General features: G+C 45.9%; 1 protein-coding gene across 10 annotated transcripts in view; it reads right to left on the reverse strand.

Moving 5' to 3' along the window:
* Nucleotides 1–21660, reverse strand: part of SLC6A6 (solute carrier family 6 member 6) — a 115462-nt gene that overhangs the window by 51436 nt on the left and 42366 nt on the right. For 3 of the 10 annotated variants that reach the window (XM_005507541.4, XM_065075611.1, XM_021294626.2), the window contains one exon: nt 601–636. The exons of 1 other annotated variant lie outside the window; for it this stretch is intronic. The gene's annotated coding sequence lies outside the window, so the exon portion shown is untranslated. Of the gene's footprint in view, nt 1–600; nt 637–4963; nt 5162–21660 lie in introns of those variants that run through there. 6 more of the 10 variants (XM_065075612.1, XM_065075609.1, XM_065075614.1 and 3 more) reach the window with 5 other exon arrangements.

Genomic DNA, 21660 nt, shown 5'->3' on the forward strand with positions numbered 1-21660 from the left:
CCTTCACAAAACATTTGCACCAGTATTCACCAATGGCTGCTGGCAGTTACTCTTGTTTTAATGGCTATTACCATAGGTTGTAGAATAGGCCTGAAATATCTATAGGCTATTTGAGGCCAAATACACATATACACACTCTCTCTTACCCACACGCTAGTAAACATGCATGCAAACAAACAGCTCTATAGGCAGTACTTGGATTTTGGAGGATCCAAGGCAGAGAAGCTGAGTCTTGTCACAGGGTTTGGGGTTCAGGGACTCTGGGGGGCTAAAACGAGCTCTCATGGGTCTCCCCTGCTCTGGGCAAACCACTTCAATATCATCCCTGAGGATTTACACGCCAAATTTACAGGCATGCTGCTTAAATGTCTGCAAAGTGCTTTGCCAATGGTTTCTAAATTCTGCAGTAATATGCACAGAAGAACTGAACTAGATTTAAGGTAACAGTTGCTGAGCATTATTACTGTATAGCTACAGCCTATTTTTACATGCGCTATACTTGGTTTCTATGAACAGATGGTAAATTTTTCAGTAGTTGAATGTTTTAATGAGTTTTATAACCCTTTTGTAGTTTCATAAACAAGGATAAATAACACTTACATGAAGAAGAGGCTCTCCCGAATGGATTTTCTCTTCCTGTTTGGGGGAAAAAAAAAAAGGAGAAAAAGAAAAGGCAAAAAAATATTTTAAAGGAAAAAATATGGGTCTAGCAAGATAAGTCAGACATGTTTCCATGTTATTATGCATAGTGTTCTCTGAATTTCATCAGTATTAACTTATATTTTGAAGAACACAAAGACACTGAACACATTACCAATGCCGAAACAGGAGAGCATTTCTCATCTGTTTCATTCTATGTAAAACATGACAGAGAATTTTACTATGTCCATCTCAAGAGCAAAGAAATTATATTACGGCAGTGAAATAAAATGCAAACGCCACGTGATCTGAAGCAAAAAGGGAAGAACTCTTAACTACATTTCAGCTCACTGATAACCCCGTCCGAGTTTCTCTCCCACCTACGGGCAGCCCACGTACCCCAACACCCCAAAGCCGGGCGCTCCGCTCCTGCTGCCTTTTGGCACAGTGTAACTGTTGTGTTTTCCACACCAGCGCTCCAGCACTGACTGTGTTCAAGCCCAGGTCAGGCAGCCACGAAGTTCTTCGAGGCTGTGACTGTGCTGGGTGACAACAACCACAACAGGAAACCCAGTAACTGCTGCAATGCACGAGTCTTCCCGACAGCCCACGGGTCATAACAGCCCCTGCCCCTCGCCCAGCGCTCACGGGTAGGGTGGGGATTTGATTCACGCTCCCCTTCCACCACCCCGTGGGTTTGGTGGATGGATGCTCTTGGAGCAGGGTTTAGGGTCAGCACTGAGCGGCTTTGTGTTGGTGTAAATCTGAACGTGTTGAGAACACAAAGAGAAAGACTGATATAAACACAAAAGATGCTGTAGGATACCAGCCACTGGCTGCATGGTAGCCCTTCCAATGGCAGTTTTTTTGGGGGAAAAGGACAATGAAGAGTGGCAGTTTCACTTAATTTCTACCACATTCTACATCAATATTAGCTACCCTGTAAGCAATTTAAAGAGATTTACATGCCTTGGGATGATACTCAGCTAGCACGAATCAATTAAATCCGTGGCACTGCAACAGCTGAGGATTCAAGTGAATACACATGCATGGAAGAAATTCAACAAATATTCAATCACTGCATTTTCATCCTCACGCTTTTCTTCCAAATGCCAAGAACTCAATCCCGCGAGCAGCCCTCCCCCCAGTGGCATTACAATAAACTTGAGGTCTGTGTACAGAAGCACTTAAGAGGACTGGACTCAGGACTAATTTAAAAACCATAACTCTGATCCATTCTGGTCACACAAATTAAGTTAGTGATGAGAAGAAGTCGAAGGCACTAATCCTACTGGGTAATCTATTCAAAGCTGCACTTCTTAAACGATCTACAATTTATTAGTATGACCAATCAAATAAGCATTACTTGCAAAAGTCTTTAACTACCCTGGCTTTCCCATCCATTTTTATGTGTTGTAATATGGTTAAATTTAAAAGAAACAAATCAGCGTAATCTTTTCAGAGTCATTTGCCCAGCATGATTAAAAGCCTGCACAGACCCCTCTGCAACTGAACTGGCAACATCGCTGTTGGGGCATTGCCCTGTTGCCCATTGGGGCAAAACTATCAGGCATTGGAAAACCCAGAAGGGGTAAAATTAAAATAACAGGGGGTTGCTGCCTAATCTTGAGGTGCATTGATGGAAATCCTGGGAGCATCGCTGTCCGTGAAGCACGGCAGCCTGCTGAAAGGTTTGTATCCCCGAGTCTCTTTGGAAACACCCAGCCCACAGAACTTGGCTGGAAGCCACTGAGATGTAGCTCAGTCTCCATTAGGCATAATACCGATTTAAAAAAAAATAAAACCTAATTGAAATAGATGCAATGAGTGTAAGACAAGATCCTCCCCGAGGCTTTACAAACAGAACCCTGCTCCGGCATGGGAGGTTTCCCAAGCACTGTGCAGCAAGAGTGAGCCAACCTAAAGTGCCTTCATGTTTTTCCATGACAATGTTGCACCTCTTTTCATAGGGCATTTCACACAGAGCGAAGCTTCCTGCCACAGCCCGAACATTTCACCACTGAGATTTAAGAAACCTCCAGGCAACCCACCCAAAAGCTACAAACCAGCAGCAAGCAACAAAGAGTAGTATACCTAATTTTGCTCCAGCAAAGGCAAATAAAATAAAAATTGCTAGTGTTTAAATCATTTGAAGCATTATAAATTTCTGCTAGATTCTAAACCAACATCCCTAAACAAACAAACAACCCCCCCCCGGATTTTGATGTAGCACCCCTAAGCATGCAAGCACCTTCTCAAGTACCTCTAAGTATCACAGCGCGATCTGCAACCTCCTGCTTCGTACAAAGTGTGACAGAAAAGAACCCCAACACCGCACGGTAAAAGCTGCGGGTTAATAAATTACAGCAAGAAACGGCCTTTCCCCCCTCCGCCCGCCCGCAGGCTGGGGGTCCGGGTGCCCCCAGGGAGGGAAGGGTGTCTGCGCCCTCCAGTGGGTGCAGCCTCAATGCACCCCAAACTGTGAGAGGTGGGGAGGGGAAGGAACAGAGGTGAGACACAGGAAAATAAAGAGGAAAAAAAATGCAAAGCAGAGAGGAGACAGCTGAAGAGGAAACACAAAGATGCTATCTCTGAAAGTGCCAGAAATGAAGGTTCCAGTGTTAGCCTAAGCAGGGCAACAGAGACGTCCTCCCGCCACACTCCGGCTTCAGCCGCCACTCACTCCGGGCGAGGACACCGTCACTGTCACGCTGCTGGCTGCCTCGCACCTTCTGCTTCCAAAAACCGCAACAGCCTTCAGGGAAATCCTTCCATAGTACTCGCGCAAAAGTAGGCAATGCCAAGAAGCAGTCAGCTCGCCCAAACGCAGACCCAGAGGTAAACACCCGGCTGTCAAAAACCATCAGGGTTTTCAGCAACGACTCTCCAACCCAAATTCCACAGCAGCAGGTTTTAATGGGCTGATTTACCCTCAAACCAAAAGCCATAAAATCTAAACCGGTAGCAACTGACACCTGAGCTCTGAATTACACAGCCGATGGCATGTCCCCCAATCAGGGCTGTCTCACTCTTTTGCTAGTCCAAAATTCAAAATATTTTGACATACAAGCAATTAAAAAAAAAAACGCAGTTACCAAAATAGCGCTATCAACGTAACCAGCTCCTCTCGGCACATTTTCTTAATGCCTTTCCCAATACGGTTAAAATAATGGGAGCTGACCAAAAACATCCATCTTTACACCTTGGCACAAACCGTGCTAGAATACACGGGGTGTTGTATTTCTTTGTGTTTATCTGAATCCTCTCCCACCACTACTTCTTCATCAGTGCTTTCCTTTAAACGTACCTCTTACTAAAGAGCAGGAATCAGCTTTCACAATCTCTACATACAAAGTTTTGCCATTCTCAGAGCCGCCTAAGGGAAACACAGCTTGCCTTCCATTTCATAAATAACACATACTCTGCACATTTCTTCACCAGCGTGAAATAAATTCTCCCATGTTCTTATATGGAAACCTTGCAAGTCCTCCCACATGCCGCCTGTTACAATATCAGGCAGAGATGGGCATTCATTACCTTAAAGCCAACGGGTGAATTTTGGATCCAAGTTTCCAAGACAAACCCAAAATTACGACCCCTTTGCACCAAACTGACCTCGGTAACCTGCCCTGTGCAGTCCCTGCGTTCTTCTTCCAAGCCCCAATCACAACTTTGATTTCAGCATGCCAAGGATCAACAAAATAAAAGGAAAACGAGGGGGATAAAAGGAAGAAGCATCCAGCGGTATTACCAACCAGGTAGGCCCATTAACATCAGATGCAGCATTGCCTGTACCAGCCTCTTCACTTGAGGTTAGCGCACGACAGCCAGAAGAAATACAGTGCGGAGGGGTGGGGAGGCGAGAGAAAACGGGCAAAAATAGCCGGGGAGAGCAGCGTGCTCCGCAGATGCGCTGGAGGGCCGCCAGCAAGTGGGTAATTGCTGTAAACTGTTATCGCGAAAAAAAGTTAACGCAAGGTGCGGAAAGGGGGGGGGAATGAAAGTAACCCCTTGGGAAGAAAAAAACCCGTAATGAGACAGCTGAGGGAGGTTGAAAGAAGAATGAATGGATAAATAAAAAATAGAAGCGGGGGGGTAGGGCAAGCGCACCCGAGGTAGCGCGGACAAAGGGAAGACGCCGCCGCCCCCGGCCCGGCTCGGTTCGGCTCCGCTGGGCGCGGAGCGGCCGCCCCTTTGTTGGCCGCGGCAGCGGGGCTCGATGCGGGGTTCGATCCGCGCCAGCCCCGCCGCCGCAGCAGAGGCGGGAGCAGCCGGAGCAGGAGCAGCCCCGCTCCCCGCCCGCCCGCCCGGGACGCGCCGGTACCTGCGTCCGCTGCCCGCGGTGCCTGCGCGCCGCTGCGCCCCTGCGGCGCGTCCGGCGGAGCGGTGCGGCGCGACTAGCAGCGCCGAGCGGGAGGAAACGGTAATTTATAAGCGCTTTCTTCCTGACCTCTCGTGTCTGTTGTCTAATGAGGGAGCTTTGAGCATCACCCATCCTGCTGAGTGGAAAAACACCGGCACGGCCTCTTCTTTGCTGGGGAGGGGGGAGCCTAAAGGAAGGGGTGTGGGGGAGGAGGGGCCATGCCGCAGACACGGCGGCGGAGCCCGGGCTGGCAGGCGGCCGCGGGGCGGTGGGGAGGGGCGAGCGGGTGCGGGGCAGTGGCCGCTGCCGCCGGGGGGGCCGCCCCGGGCCGCCCTCCTTCCCCCGCGGGGAGCGGGGCCGCCCCCGAGCTGGCCCGGGGAGCGCTGGGGCGGGGAGCGGAGCGGAGGGCTGCCTGCCGTGGCTCTCCTCACTTCATATATATACATTTTTAAAAAAAGAAAAACAACTCCTTATTTTTTGTCTTTACACAAAGAGCTCCCCACTCGCAGACAAAGCATCTCATGGTGCTGTCACCGGCGCTCCCGTCCCTGCGCCCGGGCCCCGGCTTTGCTCCTCCGCGGCCACTTTCCCAGCCCCGGGAAGGCGGCGGGAGCTCGGGCTCTGTCCCTGGTGTCGCTCATTAAGGCTTTTGAGGCGTTCGGTCTCGGCAACCGGCTCCTGCAGGAGGAGGGAACACAAAGCAGCGTGGCTTGGCAGGTGCGTGGGAGACCGGGATGTCTCCGCACTTCTCCGTCTCCTCCCAAAAGAGCAGGTCCCGGCACCGCTCAGCCCCGGAGAACAAAGTGCGGCCGGAGCGATCGGCAGGAGGAATGAGCAGGGCAGCGTTTTGTCTGGCTTTGGGTTTCATTGCACTGAAAGCCGGTGGTTTATCTCCTGCAGGAGAACGGGTATAAGACTCTTTGCTCTCCTACCCACATCTCCTCTAGCTCCGTTATTGAAAGGTTAAAGCAGCATACAGGCATTTGCATATAACCCCTGTTGAAGACTTAGTAAGATGCTCTGTACTGCAAAATACTGTTTGCATTGTGGGGGGCAGAGCAGCAGGGAAAAGGAGATTTTGGGGCCATCTGTGTTTCGCAGAAGTCCCACAGTGCTAACCTTGCACTGGGAACAGTGAAGATGGACCAGAGAAGAGCAAACAGTCCCAGCGGTCTTTCCCAGGTACAAGAAAGACCCTGCCTTCCTACACCATAAACTAGGGCAGCAGCCACTGGTCAACGCACCTTTGGAGCCCATCACCTATACATAGGCTGCCGGGGGATCAAATTCCATCACAGCAGCGTCCAGGGGGTCTCTAGAAAGGGCTGATTTGCTCAGCTGGTTCATGCAAAAGCACAGAGAGCTGCACCTCTCCCGCACACTCGGTGCTGGCAGGACAGAGTGCCCGATACAGCTTGCCACAGTCACTCTGTGACTTTGCCAGTTGCTGAGCTGATTTGCAAAGTGAGTAGGTTTTTAACTGAAAAATAGATGCAGGTATGGGATGTATACAGCTAATTGATGATACATTTCCACTAAACAGCCTGGTTTAAACTAGTAACATGATGTAGCGCATGCGGCCACCTGCATCTTCTGGGTCAGGTTTCTCGCGTGCTGCAGCTTCAGATTGGGAGGCATCTTTTGCTGAAGGCAGCTAAAATTTTGTGGGACTTCACGAGGGACCACAAACACGGGTGGCTCTGGCCACACTAGAGAACGAAGCAAAACATTTCTCACTGGCACAGCCACTTGTTCAGTCGCAGCGCGGATGCCTCGACACAGGTTAGGAACCGGCAGGCACATCGGTGAAATCTAAGCAGTGGCTGGAGCCTGGTCTGTGCTAAGGATCCTGCCAGCACAGCTGTACCACTGACAGCAGCGGAATATCTTGGTCAAGCTCTCTAGAGGAATCAAAGCCTGCATTTTCTGTCTCCTGTTGCTTCTCACTCATTAAAAGTCAGCCACACAAAAAGCACATGGTTGCTCCCTGTGTTTGGAAAAAAAAAATACATTTTGGGGAAAAAAAGCAACAGCCAAAGCTGTTTTGAAGTCAGAGGCATGTAAACAGTACCTAGAATAAGTGAAATAATAATAATGATAATGATAATGATAATGATAATAATAATAATAATAATAATAATAATAATAATAATAATAACAAGTCATTTTGTGTCATCAATATGTACATTGCTGTCTGCTGTTTCATTATGAGACAGCATAACTACTGAGAATGTGCCTGATGAATATTTGGGGGAGCTCTGCCATCAGCTGTGGGAGCACTAATGCCTCTGGCTCCTCCGGCTCTCTTATGTAACTGAAATCACAAGTTAGAGTCCAAATTACAAAGCATAAGCATGTGTATAATATTAGGCATATAAATGGTGCCTGAAATTACTATCCTTTTCCTGTAGGTCTGGCTTTAATCTATTAGTAGTTTTACTTCTGCAGTTCTATTCATTTCAATGAGCGCTGGTGCAGTTCAGAGTGTAATCAAGCCTGACCCCTTAAAAACCGCACCATAAAGGCATTAACCCAAACTTAACCAAGACAGGCCAAAATCACCCTGGTTACAGGTAAGTGTAGTTCAAATTCCTTGTAGCCCAGATCTTGAATGTATCCAATATTACGATGCTATAGAAAGCAGAATATAATGTCCCTGTGGCTGCTTTGCACACCAGGCAGAGCGGCAGGTTTTTGCGCCCCAGCCCAAGGCACGGGTTAGTAATCACCTTCTTTAGCTTTTTCCCTCCTTCTTAGAGACTCTTTTCACCATTAATATGCTGAGCTGCTCTCTGGAGTTTTAAGGTGTTGGGTGCTGATACAGTGAGCACCTCTTGTATCTGTTTAATCCAATAACATAACTCTTTTTTAATCTCCGTGTCTGGGTCACAGGGTTTAAAAAAGACACTGGGCCAAATCCCCAGCTTGGCTACAACGTGTGGAAATCTACTGAGAAGGCAAGAAAGTCAGGGAAGATTGACTGTGTTTGTACCCTGTGAAAGAGCTCTGGAGGGGCAGGGATGCGAGTGTCTCATTTTGCAGGTGGATGCATATTAACACAAGCAAATGGCAGAGTTAGATCTGATTTCTATCAGGTGAGGTGGGTGGGGGGAGAAGCATCACACCATGATCTAAAATATGCACATCAGCAAGTTCTCATGCATTTCAAAATAGAAATGGATTTAATACTTCTTCCTTTTTCAGGACAAAAACTCGTTTCTTTTCAACGTGTGGCTGCCAAAGGGAATATGATGTTTCAGTACTCAGGTCCAAGGCAGGGCACGAACAAGGAGCAGGTTTTGCAGGGATTGGGGAGATTTTAGATATAACCATTAAAATCAAAGAGGCAAAACTTATCCAGGCACAAAGTCCAGCAGAAATCTAGGGGACAAGTGGACAGCACTGTCTGTAAAGATGGGTCTAAGTGAGAATGGCAAAAAGATGGTTTGAATAAGTTCATCACATTAACGATTCTCCAAACCCTAATCTATACCAAGCTATATGGGGCAACCTTTGGGCTTCCCCTGTATGGCAAAGGATCCTGAGCTTGCAAAAGAGAGGCAGATTTTGTGAGGGATTTGCACATCATGCAGTGACTCTGGATTGCAGATTTTAAGCATTACTAAACCAGGGAATAGAATTGTTGCTATTGCTGTTACGTACAGGATATTTCACTAATCCATGCAATCCACTAAGTTGCTGTAGTTTTACTCGGTGTTTATTTCAGATGAAATTGTGGCCTGAACAGTTGATTTTTCTTAGTTTAAATCATATATCTATAAGATATCAAACAGAAATCAAAACAGGGCCTGTGTTTTGGGTACATTCCCCATCACTGAACCTGCTGGTGATGGAGCCGTCCACCCGGTTTTACAAGCCAAACGCAAAGACAACTAAACCCCACAGGTCTCCTTGAAGAGGAACCCCAATGGCTTTAAATTCTAGGAAGAATGTGATTTTAGTGCTACGGGTGGTCCTTTCCTTACATCAACCTAATTACATATGAATGTGAGGCATGTCTGATTCCTAAAGCGAGGGGCAAACCCAGAGGAACCGACCAGCCTGGAACCCAAGTGGTCTCGCTGGCTTTTGGACACAGTGGAGAGGCCCAAGTGAATTGCTGGTCAGCTACCTGGAAAGAAAAACCACTCACATATCCAAAGGTTTTCACTGGGATTTTCAAAGGCTTGTGAGCAATTTAAAGTCAGTGAAAGGAACGTACTATAGAATGAAAAATATAGGTATTATTAAAGAATGTCTCCAAACTGAAACCCAGCCAGCTTCATAAAAATGATCTAAAACCCAATAACAGGTACTCCGTCTCCTGCTGGATGCCGTATGAACCGTATGTTTTGCATTTTTGAAGTAACTTCTAAAAAAATGGGGTTGTTTTCTTGACTGTTACTGTTGGGAAGAGCAGTATAAGAACTATGCATAAATGAGGTTAAAGTAATCTAATTTAAAAAATTAAAAAGTGCTTTCATCTTCAATTCATATCCAGTTATTTGGGATTGAACTTAAAAAAAAGACAGATAAAAAATTCAGAAAGGATTTTGAAAGACGGCTGTTTCCCTTTAAGATTAATGATAAACATACTTGTGTGTTGAAGGGAGAATAGATCCAGTGTTATGTAACAGGATAAAGAAACAAAATCCTTTTTCCTTAAATTAAAATAACCAGTATTTGTGTGGATTTTAGACAATCACCAAAAATTCCGGAAACCCATTTTCTTTCACAACTGCATTCCACATGCTAAAATTGACGTCCTCGAACTTTTAAACAGAATCACAACAATTGAACACAATAAAGATTGGTTTGTTCTCTTTGACCACGCTTTGCCAGTCGAGGATTGTTCCCCGAGGGAAATCCTGCAGCACTTGCTCTGTGCAACAATTCAGATTCATGCTCATCTTTTTACTTTATGTGGCACTAGTAAATCCAGTTATTGGACTTCCCAGTATTCTTCTTTTTAATCTGCTTACCTAGTACTGGAGGTATGGTAACATATCTCTTGTAATCATTTTTTTGCCTGAACTGTTACATAACAGTTCTTATCAAATCTTGTGATTCCTGCCTAAATTTTCTGCAAATGAGACAAGATCAACAGGTGATGGATTTTTTTTAATGTTGGCATTGTTCTATCATATAAAATATGCAAAAAAAACCCACAAAACATTTTTCTACCCCATAATCTGCATTTTCCACTTCTGTATTTCAGAAGAGCACTCATACCAGAAGTTCTTAATCAGAATTTGATTTTAAAGTTCCTCTTTATCACATGAATTCAATTTTCCAGAAGAAGGCAAATGCTTCTATTAGTAACCAAGACAAAAGCCCTGAAAAGGCTACGCCTCTGAATGCACTTGATGGAAATAAAAATAATAAAGAAGTCATCTTGTTGGATCTAATTCCGGAGTCATTATTTGGCACGATGCAGAACGGTTTGGGGTTTGCACTGCTGGGTTCAGGTGATGTTCACTCTCGCAGGACCGGAGCACGGCTGTGCTTCGCTGAGCTGCTCAGAGCTTTGCCCACGGACCAAAGTAAATCCTGCTTATGTTGGCATGTCCTTGCACATGGCCAGACTTAACATTTTCAGTCCTGAAAGTAAAGCTTCAAGTCCCTGCAGCTCAACGTTCGCTCGGTGAAGTCCTCTGCTAGCGCTACTGCAGTAGTACAAGGTGCGCGTGGAGACGATGCACATTTTGAATGCGCCTCTTTCCCTGCTAATAACACACCTGTCATGTTGCAGCTAAATCTTGTGCTGCTGCATGGCCTGCAGAGAGATTTCCTTGGCCCCAGGAGCAGAGCAGCTCCTGCAGAGCCGAGATGGCTACACGGGTCCTGCAAAGATGATATGAAAGCTGGGAAGCCAGAGGAGATGTAGGTGAGGAGATGGGGGAGAAGTTGTGGCAGACCCGCTCTGAAAAGATAGAGAAGGTCAGCAGGGTTGGGGGCTGCCATGCAGAACACCTTCCATTCCATTTGGAACTGGTCACTGAGCTGGGCAGGCTTGGCCTGACCACATGCCGGGTGACAGCGCAGTGGAAAATAGACCAGAAATCTGTGGTGTGAGCTCACTGATGCGACCGAGCCCTCTCAACGTACATGACTGATCAGACAAGCCAATGGATTAAACTCACCAAAGAGGAAGAAGAGTGATCACTTGAGTGAATTCATACATGCTCACATTTCTTTTTATGTGCTTATGGGTCCCTCTGCTCCCTTCCCTCTCAAAGTGATGGTGAAACACTTACCAAGAGTGTATAAAAAATGATTTCAAAGTACCTAGTTTATTCTGACAAATTACATTGGCAGGTGTAGGCCAACACTAAGAGAAAATACTGTAAGAAACAAAACCATTCCCCAATGCCTGCTTTTAGCAGTTCAGACAGATAGAGTTTCTGGCCAGGTGAATTAATGCACTGCGCGCAGAGAGAGAAAGGACATCAAATGTTTGAGCATCCAGAAAAAAACAGAAAATTTCAGTTGAACCCTGCAAGCTATCCAGTAACTGCTCCTCCAGTTACATGACTTTAATTCACAAAACTGGGAAGCAAACGTAATACAAACTTAAAGACACAGCGCCTCGATTTTTTAGGCTACGAGTCCAAATGGCAAACGAAACCGCTCGTATCTGGTGCCAGGGGAGGCAGAGCCAGCGGGAGCTGCGCTTTGGCCGGCAGAGCCACGGAGCAGCATCCGCTCAACTGGCTGGGTTTCAGTTTGGAGACATTCTTTAATAATACCTATATTTTTCATTCTATAGTACGTTCCTTTCACTGACTTTAAATTGCTCACAAGCCTTTGAAAATCCCAGTGAAAACCTTTGGATATGTGAGTGGTTTTTCTTTCCAAGTAGCTGACCAGCAATTCACTTGGGCCTCTCCACTGTGTCCAAAAGCCAGCGAGACCACTTGGGTTCCAGGCTGGTCGGTTCCTCTGGGTTTGCCCCTCGCTTTAGGAATCAGACATGCCTCACATTCATATGTAATTAGGTTGATGTAAGGAAAGGACCATCCGTAGCATCAAAAGCACATTCTTCCTAGAATTTAAAGCCATTGGGGTTCCACTTCAAGGAGACGTGTGGGTTTTAATTGTCTTTGTATTTGTCTTGTAAACCAACTCCATCACCGGCAGCTTCACATGATGGGGAGAGTGCCAAAAACACAGGCCCTGTTTTGATTTCTGTTTGATATCTTATTGATATATGATTTAAACTAAGAAAAATCAACTGTTCAGGCCACAATTTCATCTGAAATAAACACCGAGTAAAACTACAGCAACCAGTGGGCTACCCCGTTGTGGTCGCTCAAACAGCTGCTGGCACGTCCGTGTCCGCTGGGCACAAACACTTTACACATTGCCCACATGCTCCCCGGAGGATGTCTCGGCTTCCCCCTCCGCGGCAGCGCGTTGCTCCGCGGGGCAGCAATGTCACCGAGGAGCGGCTGGCAGGCTCGGGTGACCTTGAGCCTCCCCTAAGCAGTTACCTTTTCTGGGCCTTTGGCATGCTCTCAAGCGATCTTCCAGCCAGAATCTCCACTGCCTAAAATAAATCCAGCAATATTCCGTGCGGCATCCCTGCACTTCTCTTACGGGATACCTGATTCTTATCTCCCAACCTGGGCAGATCCAGGTTTTGGAAAGTTTTACCCAGGTGCTTCCTGAGCAGTGAGCTGCCGTCCTGGCTGGGGGCCAGAGTGACTCACTTGGTGTTGTTATGAGAAAGGCAGAATTTTAGGGAGTTTTCGTGCCTGTCCCTGTGTGTTAATAGCATGTGTATCTGCTGTGTTGTTCAGAAGCGGCCCTGACAACGGTATTTTTACAAGGCGTTTCCTCCCCACCTCCTAAAAGACTGAACCATTTAGGAAGAAGAGAAGCTGGAATGAGGGGGATGTTAAGGAGACAAAAATGCCCCAAAACTCATGCACTGGCAGCCTCACCCTGCCTGGCCCATGCACACACATGCACGTGGCGTTCCCGGCCTTCATCCTGGAGGCCCAGCAAATCACCACCACGTTTCTCCTCTCTATAAACCCAGCCAGAGAGAAGGAGAGTTGACACGACTGATGGACACAACATGGGATTCAGGAGCAGTCACCACTTTGTGTTTGGCTCCTTCCTGGTTTTAGAAACACTTCTCTTTCTGAAAATTGTGGGTTATTTACTGTTCCTTAAAAAAGACAAAAAAAAAAAAAAATCTGATCTTCCCTTCACATGTGACTAATAACGTTTACTAACACTTTATTTTAAATGCCCATCCAAGCAAAGTAGTGTGTAATCACAAAGCTGCATTAATGTAAAGCAATACACAACGTGAGCTTGTAATACCTCCCCCAACCTACCCAGGCCTCTCAGCTACCTTGGGCTCAGGTTTGGGGGTGCACGGGAGCCCCTTTGCCCTGCTTGGCCCTGCAGCTGTTGTGTCAAACACAACGCAAACCAGCAATGATGGGACTCTGCCTCTCTGAGATCCACCGGCACAGGAGATCACACCCGCATCCTTCCAGCCTGGTAACTAAGCATTCAGCTGGGACTGCCCCCAAACCGGGCATGTTTACCTGCCAGGTACCCTGTACTGGTCCTGTGATCAAGAAAGCAAAGAGCAATACGAACCCAGTGTTGCATCTTTGCAGAGCAGCTGCTGCCCGTGTCTCCCAGCCAGAGCAATCCTGCTCTGCTGTCTCTACACAGGAGAATGTGGAAAAGTGGGGGGGATGGAATAGGCTCAGCGTGAAACACAAGAATTCCAGATTTGTGCCTCTAAATCTGTTTGGCCGGTGCTAGTCATCTCTCATTTGTATCAATCTTATCACTTGCTGATTGTTAAATGGCCCACAAACAGTTATTATTTTGTGCACAGTTTGTCACAGGCTGCCTGTAGCACTGAGCGATTTTACTGTCTCTGTCAGCCAAAGACCTGAAGTTTTCTTATTTTTACTCCTGCATGTTTGCCTGTTGAGCTCGTTGGATTGGAAGGGACCTCAAAAGATCATTGCCTGGAGGCAAGTGTGAAAGTTTGTCCTCACGCTCCCACGTTTTCCTGGGAAGCACATCCCAGCGATCGGTGGAGCAGCCGAAGCGGGTTTGGGATACCCTCCATGCGCTCTTTTATCCCTCAAGCTGAATGTGTGCCACCCTGCAGCTCCTGGCAGCTTTGCAAATATTGCTGCCTGATTTTCACTTTCCCCCTTGGAGACCAAGCTCCCAGTTCTCCCCGTCAGACACAGGTTTAGAATCCAGCTTCTATTTCTGCCGCTCTCCAGCAGCATCACAGCTGTTTGGTCCAAACATGAAGATATTTTTGTAAGAGCAAAAGCATGAATTATTTCAAACTTGCCCCAGGATGAATTTTCAAGGGTACTGCAGAGACTGTTTCCACAACAAAACAGGAGCTCTTCCCCTGCTGAATTGTTCATGTTACTTTCATGAATACTAGAAAAGCAGCTGGCTTTTTAAAAAATGTCAGCAGACACCTGGAATGGGAGCTTGTTTCCATCAAAACCTTTGGAAGCTATTGTTGATGTTGTTGTCCAATCTGAGTGAAAGTTCAGTTTGTCATTTTTCCTTAGACCGTACTTTTAGGTATAGGCAATTAGCTTAACAAAATATCAGATAGGATCTCTGCGGTGTTGCTCTGACTCTCACCTGGTGGGAAATGGCTTTGGAGGAGCACAGCCACGTCTTTCTAGCTGTTTACATCACATTTCTGATGGAGCTCCACCCTGCTTTCCCCATGTGTGCTTTGTTTGTCATGAATAAAGGTCGTGGCATTGGCACCACAAAAAAATATTGTTGCTGTAGAAGGAATTCAGCTGTCCCCTCTGGGTTATAAAACAAATCACATGGCAGGGCAGCAACGCACCCAAACGTCAGGAGGGCAGAAACCAGAGATGGAAGAGAAGCCTCAGACCCACGGAGATCTCTGCAGATCTCCAGCATCTCGCCAGCCTGCTGGCTCCCTACCTGTGCCCCATCCTGCATCGTCTCTAAGATTTTGCACAACCCAGTTTTAAACGCAGCGCAGCTGTTTGCAGTGGGTCTGTTGTGGGTACCTTCCTGCCAGCTTAACAGGTTACGCTGCTTGAATTTTTCTAGCAGTCAAAGGGCATTTTCTTCTCACTGATTCCACACCATTAGCCCAACACTTCCCTGTGACTGTTGTTGGGTCAGGAGAGGTGGTTACAAGACACCTGCCCCCCGTTGGGTGCTGCCCAGGGAAGTGCTGTGGCCGGGAGCTTTGGTGACAACAACCAGCTTAAGTTAATGGCTCAAGGGGGACTCTGACCCGGTTGGATCACAGCTACACAACACATCATTTTGGCCATGTTGTAAATAAATCAGGGGATACATATATACTAACCACACCCCTTGGCTCAGCTATAATGTAAATGAGATCTTTCCCATGTTTCTGTATAAACAGTGACCTTTGTGTTGGTGCTCGTGTCAAAATCACTGCTTGTCTTTTGGTTCAAAAGCCCTTCTTCTATCTTTCATTCTAGGTGAGTCTCAAGCTCTCTGGTGTTTCCTCTTCCTCTCAGTCTGCCCAGGCTTTCTAGGCAAGGTGACATTTTAACCAGCTGCAATATTCCAGGAGGAATTTCACCAACACTGCTCGCAGAAATAACCGCCCCAGACTCCTGGTCCATGTTTTTATGATTCGTTTGGCATATACCAAAATCTGAATGGTTCTGAGAATATGAGGGGAAACGAGTGGAAGTTGCTGTATTATCGTTACAGCCAAGGACACGCGACAACCGAGCTGAACACCAAAGCACTGGGAACACTTTGAGCAGGAACACTGCTCAAGCAATCCCCAATGCACAGAATCCAGTAGGAAGTGTATTGGAAAAGAACCTCCAGGTCAAGCAGATCTTCAACTTTCCTTCCCAGGATCACACCAGTACAATTGAGGAATAAATCGAATTCCACGGAAATGCTTGGGGGTTTATTAGTAAACAGCCCAGATGTGAACCCCTTGTCTTTTTCTTGGCTAAATTCTCATGGAAGGTTTGTTTGAAACTGCAAATTGTCTGAATGATAATGACTACTGGTGTTTACACAGTATTTTAGTGTATCCACAGTTACAATTTAAGGAGTGCAGATCTTCCTTGTTGCAAAGCCCTCAGAATTCATGTGGCAATAGCCAGTAATCAGATAAAATAGAAGCAAGTAATAAAGTATTTCATCATTAGAAAAATTTCCAACACTGAAAGATTTTGCACATCTCCCAGCAGGTTTTGCATATGCCCTCGCATTTAAGATTTTGGCAGTAATGAAAGCTAAATGAATGGTGAATACAAGCATAAGGCTTAAAACAATGTCACACAGGCCCAGTGTGCACATAAATAGTATTTTAAGGGAGTTGTTCAAATTAAAACAAAATCGTTTCTTTTCTTTACAAAGCAGTCTCCTCTTGATTACTAACAGAATAAAAGTTGCCTCAACAAAGGAATAGATTTTTAAATATAAGGCCACCACACTCCTATTTTCCCTTAGTGTTGACTAAGAAGTGGTTGAAGTTACATCCCCATTTATGGTTTCCACACCTCCTAGTCCTTTGCGTTGTATTTCCTGCCTTCAGTTTCATCACTTCTGCTGAGGGTGCAGTCCTGGGAGGCTGCACAGCACGTCCACGCTCCATAGGAAGTGGTTTTGATGTTGCTCTGGCAACCTCCAGTCAGTCCTGAGCAAGCAGGGGTGACGCTCAGCACGGAAATAACCTCAAACTCAAACTGCACATCCTCGTGGTTAAGAATGGAGGCAGCAGCTGAGATGATGGAGCCTAATACCCTTCAAGGAAATTGCAATTCTGTCTCTTATTGCTCCCCTGTATTTTGATAAAACGTCTAGTCCTGGTGCTGCGTGTCGCGGTGCGGTATTGATGACTGGGGAGCTGTTCTGTTCTTTGCTCACAGTGTCCTCAGATATGAACTAAGAGTGGATAACAAATCCTTCGTGACTCTGTAACGTAAAGGGAGAAGGATCTCACCCACTGGACAACCCAGGTCCTATTTTCTTTAACTCCAGAGCCAACCACATTTTGGGAGAAATAATTAATCCTCTTCCTCCTTTCTTCCTTTTTTCTTTTTTTTCCAAGTTTTTTACCATGAAGCTCCTTTAATTTACCCTTGTAAACCATTTGGGCTTCATCTCATGAAAAGTCCTAAAGAAACACAAGGTGATTCTGTGATTCTGTCCCAGCTGCTTGGGTTGCAAAGCTAAGGCTCAAGCTCTGAAAAGAGAAGCGTGCTCAGAACAAAAAGGTTTCGAACAAAAGAAACAAATCACGGCAATGCACACTGACAAACACTTCATCTGCCTGCTGCCATTTACATTTTTCGAGTACACGTGGAGTGTTGTTGAGGACCTTGGCTACCTTTGTCTGTCACCGATCCAAGTCTATTTAAGCTTTCTTCAAAACTAGTCCCTGCTGCCACTCAGGTATTTCTTGCTGTTGCTTTTGTTGCCATTCATCTTTGAATTGTTTCCAGTCTGCAAGCATCTTTCTGGTACCAAAACTGAACAGTATATTTCAGACAGTCATCTAGGAGCATTGAAAGAAAGTCCAAAACTCTGTCCTCCGTGACTTTTACACAGCCAGCCACCTTGTTTTAGGTCTACACAAGAAAGGCTTTGCCATCTTTGATTGGGTTTTGTAATTTTTTTCCCTCCGATGTTGATTTTTTCCAGTTTTCTGGATAGATTTCACACAGCTTGCCACCACCGCTCTGGTGGACAATAAAATATGTATGGGAACTCCTCCAAAGTATGTGTTTGCAAGGAGTGTTATGCCAGGAACATCATTACCAGAGCCCCAGTAACTAATCTAGAACTGGTGCCATAACTTTTATGTGTACCAGGGGCACTGAAACTCATGCTGAAATACTTGGCAAGTCTGCCCTTAAATTAGGATATATTCTATTGATATTGGCTCTGATGGACCACAGCATTCCTTGGTTTTGAGGTAGTATTTCTGAAGGGGGAAGGTTTGCGATGCCAGTTCTTGTCATATGTTTTCCTGTCTCACCCTATCTCCAAGCCCAGCTAATCTGATGATATCCAACTGTCCTAATAAGCTGCATCTACTTCTAGACTGAAGCGTTGACAGCTGCCTGTCCTATTGCCAACAAAAACTTCTGAGACAACTGTATCTCATTCCTGCAAGTACGCAAACTGCTCAGTTTCCAGCCCAAATATGAGACATAACGATACTTCTCTTCGCTGATCCAGGTCTAAAAAAAGGTGTGTCGAGTACGCACGCAATCATTTCCTCACGTGCAGTTTAATCCCTCAGCTGGAAATGAGGTTTTTGTCTGCTGATTACAGACGAGAAATCAAAGGCTCATGTCCCTCACAGCAGAGGTGCCGTCACATGGGCTAAGGTCAGTGGGAAGGACACGTTCCTCCAATTAACGTTGGCATGTGTTTACTTATATTTTTATACATTGGTAATTCTTCCATTTGCTCCTCTTGGATTCAGAACACATGGCAAGAGCTTCAGCTTGTTCTTATTCAGGTAGGATTTAATGCCCTTAAACCTTCAGCACAGACCTAGCCCATCTCGTGCACATGGGATTCACTTTTTCCCCATAGATACAGCCCAAAGCTGATGGACTTGAAGGCTCATCAGCCTTTCCTTCCCCAGGGCTGTGGGTCCAGAGCACCACAACTGGGCCATAGGGAGCAGATTCGACCAGGCTCCCAACAAGCCTTTAAAAAGTAGTCACGGCCTTCTAGAGGGAAAGCCATCTAGGACAGAGGCTGAATTTGCAGGATAAACTTTGCCATGGGTGACTTCAGTGTCCACAGGAACACTATACACCAATCCCCAGAAAAAGATGGAGAAGAAACACACAGAAACTCTGATCTTGATCCAAACGTGGCCAAAATAAATAGACTTCCTCAGGGTAACTCATCTCTAGGCAGAAATACCGGTTTTCCTCATCAAAATAAAAACCCACGTCTACCCTTTGCTCCTCATAACGTTCACTGCTTGCCGGATTCCAAGAATCATAGAAAATAGGGGCCAAGGACCAGGAAAAGCAGGGGCAGCACATCTCGTCCTGGCAGAGCCCCGGTCACTGGAGTGGCCTCTCCCGGCCAGCCCTTCCCCGTCTGGTTTCACAGCTGAAGGTAGGACCCATTTCTCCAATTCAGCTTTTCCTCACACACATACAGGCACAAAAACTCAAGATCAGGCTGGGAAGGAAAAATGAGAGAGTTTGTTATTGTTCTAGGAGTATTTTTTTAATTCTTGGGATGTGCTCAAACATTACGACGGTGGAGACCATATAAGTAGCTAGATTAGAGGAACAGACATAACAGTGGTATTGGATACAGAAACAGCAGCCATTGCCAGTTCCATGGAAAGAGAGGACAAATGAATAAACACCCATCACAACATCTGAAACCACCAGGCTTGGAAAAGCCTCTTTATTTTAGGAATAATCCACTGAAAGATGCCAGGGCTCGATCTGACCAGCTCTGACTTCTTCTCAGGAGTATAATTGTCGTTGAGGAAGAAAAGGATGTTTGAGGATGGATAAACCCCGGAACCTTCTATGCCATCATTGTTTAGTCATTAAGTTCTAGGGACAAATACAGGGGTTTGTTTGGTAGGGCTTATTTTTGTTTTTATTTTAAATCTGTAGTTTTTACTGAACACTTTTTCCAGATGTTTCTCAGGCTGAAAAACTGCACACAGTCCCAGGATGACGCACAAATCGAACGCAAAGGCAAGAAAAAATCCAAATAGATCCATCTCTCTCTTAAGCACAAGAAGGTCTCACCTCTACAGGACCCCCTCCCCTCTTAGCTGAGCTATCACACCATAAAGAATTAGGCGAGGAAGAATCCAGAAGGAAATGGTAAACACATTGAACTCAATGTCAGTGCAACTATGCTATAAGTGCTATATGGGGCTGGAAAGGTATTTTCAGCGTCTGGTGTTATTTAGGAAGATGTTTCTGAAGGAGCACAGGCTGTGCCATTCTCGGGAAGGAGGAAGTGGCTTCTTTAGGATTACTGAAAACTTACTGAATAAGAAGCTTTCTGTATTTCCTCACAGCTGGAGACTAATCATCACAACACAATTAGAAAAGCTGAAGGCTGAAAGAAGATAAGTTCTGTGATTTGACCCCAGTTCCTAGCTGGAGTGTGTAAAATGCATCTGGGTTCTGTGAAGCGCATGATACTGAGTATCAGTGTGTGTCTCAGCAGTATTTTGAGCTTTACATTGAGCTGAGTGCTCAAATCCTGGAAGGTGCCATTGGGAGGACAATCTCTTGGGACATCCTTGGTGTCAAATTCTTTGGGGATACTTGAGGGGACTATGCAAAGGGATCACTTAATGCGTCACACAGAGAGGTGACATTTACCTTCTACAGGGCACCAAGAAGACCACGCATTATAAAACTGTGCCCAATTTTGGTTTCCTCAGCAAAAGACAAGTACTATAATAAAGAAGAAATCCAAGCATAACCTCAATGCAGTTTTAAGAGGCTTAAGAAACTGATTCAAGACAGGGATGCCTAAAATACACACTGAGGGTGAAATGCCGGCACCACGAAAATCAGCAAGAAAATCTCCTAGCCACTGTGTTGGGACTGTATCCATACAGTTTATCCAGACAAAGACAGTATAAACACCAGAGGCTCAATTGTCCCTGAGCTAACAGTGCTGGGTTGTTTAAGCGCAGGAAACGGCCCAGCCTTTTCCCACCTTTGTACACCCAGGCGGGGGTCAGACACGGTGCAGCTGCCGTACGGACAAAGCTGATCCAAGCGAATATCTGGCCTAGGGTGAGCAGGCAGGGACACGGCAGAGTCGCTGCCCTGGAGCTCTCCAAACGATTGCAGAGGTGGCCACAAAATAGGGCAAACGTAGGGTCAATCTGTGAAAATGCCCTGTGGCCAAGCAGATACGCTCCACCAGTTGTCTTGGAGAAACTGGCTTACGCCACTGCTCAAGACAATTTTCTTGCATTAGAGTAGAAAGTCAATACTCAGGTGAAAGAAAGGTTTCAACAGTTGCCATTTATAGGGGAAGAAGTCCAAGGAAGCAAAAGTACCACTGCTATCAACACAACACATCTCGCCACCTTCCAGTGTCTTTTGCCACATTTGGACTCAATCCCCTTGTGGGTGTCTTTGAACCAAAATGATTCTGTGATTCTATAACAGGATCCTCAAGCAGTTGTTTTTAATTCAGGATTGAGGTGATTTCATCTTTCATGTTCATTATCTCAGTAAACGAGTACGTACTTCTCTCTTCATATTTGTCTTAATTATTCACCTTTGGTAATGGAACATGTAACAGGAGAGGGAAGGCGTGAGTTCTCTGCCAAGGAGTGTCTCCGCAGACAAAATGAAATGCAGGTACAAAAATAAAATGATGAGAGAGAAAACTATCTTTTAATTTTTTTTTTAACTTAAAAACTCAAGGCAAAATAGTTGCTCAGTCCGCTACAGAAGCTTCCCACAGATTTAGCATTGTGAAGCCCTCATCTTAGGAGTAGCGGGAGGAGGCATCAGAGCTGAATTTCCATGCTACACAGACATACACACATTTAATCCGGTTGTGGTTTTCTTAATATGCAAAGATCCCAAAGTCAGCTGTGATTCAACTCATCAGTTCCAGCTCATTTTCAAGCT

The sequence above is a fragment of the Columba livia genome, chromosome 10, assembly GCF_036013475.1.
Source record: "Columba livia isolate bColLiv1 breed racing homer chromosome 10, bColLiv1.pat.W.v2, whole genome shotgun sequence".
In the NCBI taxonomy this organism is placed as follows: domain Eukaryota; kingdom Metazoa; phylum Chordata; class Aves; order Columbiformes; family Columbidae; genus Columba; species Columba livia.